The sequence below is a fragment of the Poecilia formosa genome, unplaced genomic scaffold, assembly GCF_000485575.1.
Source record: "Poecilia formosa unplaced genomic scaffold, Poecilia_formosa-5.1.2 Scaffold46, whole genome shotgun sequence".
Taxonomy (NCBI): domain Eukaryota; kingdom Metazoa; phylum Chordata; class Actinopteri; order Cyprinodontiformes; family Poeciliidae; genus Poecilia; species Poecilia formosa.
The window spans coordinates 1,223,386-1,226,594 of NW_006799985.1; the positions used below are offsets into that span (position 1 = coordinate 1,223,386).

At 35.9% G+C, this 3,209-nt stretch overlaps 1 long non-coding RNA gene across 1 annotated transcript in view; it reads right to left on the minus strand.

The window, feature by feature from the left end:
* LOC107836249 (uncharacterized) overlaps positions 1–2,854 on the minus strand; it is a 7,332-nt gene extending 4,478 nt beyond the window's left edge. Inside the window, exon 1 of the long non-coding RNA XR_001662103.1 lies at positions 2,508–2,854. This is a non-coding gene — a long non-coding RNA (uncharacterized LOC107836249). The remainder of the gene's footprint in view (positions 1–2,507) is intronic.
* Between the last annotated feature and the right edge of the window lie 355 nt (positions 2,855–3,209).

Consider the following 3,209-nt stretch of genomic DNA (forward strand, 5'->3'; position numbering starts at 1 on the left):
AGTAGTGTTCAGTAGTTACTTTCCACAGCAATCTGAACACACACACACACACACACCTACAAGAGGAAATTGCAGAAACACTGATGGAAGAAAGTGAGGATCTTGTAAGCACACCACCTGTATTTATGTATTTATTTATCATTGAGATACATTACAGTTCATCTATTTTTCTCATGTGAAGCGCATGTCTGATTTGTTGCGTTCAAACGTTTGCCATGGAAGCAAATGAGCCTAAAAAAGTCATATAAGGCACAGCTTAATTTGCTCTGCTAACTTTAGCCTGAGCCATACTTTTGAAGAGCAGCCGATGCAATTCCTAAAAACAAACTTAGTAATCAGAAGCTGCACAGATGATTCAGACCTGATTGGTTTTGGGGGTTTTTAAAGCATTTAGAACAAGGCTCTGTTCCAATCAGGAACCCAGTCTTTTATATTTTATGCATTCTAGCACTGTCTTTTGTTAAGTTGAACATTTCCACACTAAGAAATTGGATTCTTTACTTTTCAAGAATGACAATAAAATGGACAAAACAACAATCCAATTCTACTTCAACCAAAAGCAAGTCAGAAAGAGATAATCCTTCTACTACTAATAATAATAATAACTGTCATTGTAACTATGCTTTCTACTTCTTTGTATTTTGCTCTATGCATCATATTCACTGCTTGTAGGTACGATTAAATATAATATTTTAGTCCTAGTAATAAAACACGACTATGCAGATGTGTGTTATATTATAAAGGAAGGCATGTAATGAACAAATTTTTTATAATCTCATATCTAACTATAACTTAAAAATCCGAGGGAGTTTGAGTTTTCAGATTTGCATCGTATTAACACTCAGATGTCACAAACTGACCCGCACTGCAGTGACCACAGCTTATCTGTGTGCCAAGTTATCAGAAATCCTTCCTCAACACTCCTGGAGAACTGACAGCAACAAGCAGTGATTATTTCCGCAGGTATGTGTGAGTCCAAGTGCAGAAAAAGCTGCTTCTCTGCTGTTTAACTGTTGTGTTCTCATTTATACAATTGGATTATAGAAGTATCCGTCTAATTCCTAACAGTTCCCAAAGATTTAATATGCGACCGGAATTTGATGCACGCAGCAGTTTGGAACCTCATGATTTACAACTTGTGACCTTCAGTTTGAAAACATAGAACATCGAAATGTTTCTGGACTGGGCTGAATGACTGTCCTATGTGTGTGTTATGAAGGCTTTTCAAAAAAAATAAAAAAAACCTTCATAATAATTAACCAGTTTTACATTTAAGGAAATTTAACAGCAATAAATTGCATTAATAAGTCTAAAATCTAGAATCTGATTTCTTTTTTTCAAAATTGTTAAACACTTTATAAAACAAATTAAAGAGCATTGCATCTGACAAGAGATATGTTTAAAATTTAGCTTTTATTTCAAGTATTTAATTTTGTCTCAGCTTGGGAATTGTCTCTAGGAATTACTTGCATTTATCTGTATTTGTTCTAAAAAAATATGTATAAAAAAGTTTCTGTTAAACGGTGGGACTGGTCGCTTTACGCTGCTGGCGCCGATTTGGTTAAAAACATGTTTTGAAAAAAAAAAAAAAAAGGATGTTCCATCTGTTTAATTTTTTTTTTTACAAACTCAAAGGTGTTTTTATTTGATGCTTCCAATTTTTAAAAGTGCACACGAACAGCAGTATTAGGCGTAATATCCTGCAACACACTGTACACAATGTAAACAAGTCATTTTTAACACACACCATGTTTTTCGTCCTGTTTTAAACATGACTATTTTTAGGACCTTTAAACAAAGCAGAAGTATTTAAAAAAATATAAATTCAATACAAACAATAACAATATAATCAACGTTTTCTTATTTTACATTTGAAATTCTCCTAATCTGCAAACAGTAGAGGTGTGCTGCTACAAGTAGTTAAGGTTTACTTCCAGCTTGGCGCACACGAAGCTCAGGCAGGTGTACACAGCCCACCGTGTGGTATCAGGTATCCCCCTTGGCCTAGGCCTCTCCCATTTGTCATGGTGAATGAGTGGTCTGCCTGACTGCACTTTCTCATTCCATTTCCTCCCGGGCTGCGCTCAGGCCCTACCACCCACTGTACGCTGTCATTTCTTTTAACGCCTTTTCCATTCACATGAAGTGTGGGCAATAACGCTTTCTCACATTCCTCCTATTGCTACGGTCTCCCACCTCAGCCCACCAACGAGCAACCCCCCCCCCCCCAGCCTCCAAAGCACACTGTACAAACACAAAAATGCATTGTTGATTGTCACACATGAAAAACGTATTGACTCATAATAATAATCATATTAGTAATAATAACAATAAGATAACTCCCCTAATAAAGCAACATAAAAAGATGCAAATATTTAAACATGAATTGTGATAGTGATAACATCACTTTAATTAGAAACAACAGTCACCAGTTAGATGCCCGTAAGCTTAATTATTAACCTGTCACCTCTCAGGCAGTTTAAAAACAAAGATGTTAACAGTCTTACCCACATCTGTCCATATTAGCTGTGCTATTTGGCTGAGCAATCCAACCTATGCGCTAGAAGCCCCAACACTGAATCCACTGGTTCTTCTGCAGCTGAACGACACAACAGGGAATAAAAAACATTCTCTGATCTCACTCAACGAATGAGGAAAAAAAAGAAGAAGAAAAAAAAAAAGGAGTCAGAGCACAAGCCATGGTTGATTACCCTAAATCTTATCCTTTAAAAAGAAAAAGAAAATGTTCTTCTTTGAAAAACAAAGCCAAAACTTATTCACTTATCATTAAATGTGGTGCAGGAAATAAGGTTTTTTCTTTCTTTCTTATAATAGCGTGTTGCATGTTGGTGGAAGGCCGCCACAGCAGCGAATATTGTGTCTGGATTCGGTGTAGTTCAGCTGCAGTGTGAAGAGATTGTAGCACCATCTGCTGGAAATAGTGCACATAAAGAATCAAATGACTCTTTATGCACATTAAAACTTAATGGAGTTTTAAGTTTTAAGAATCTCATGTGAATTATTTTCTCTTGGGTTTTAAGTGAAGTCGTCATTTATGTTTTTGTAATATACCGTGGATAAAAACACCAATGTAACTGGAAAAGACAGAAAAGGGTTACACATCCCGTTACATCACCAAATCGCAAAGGTAAAAGTTCATGAAGTCCTTCTTCTTACATCACATTCATAGCTTCAACTACAAGACATAT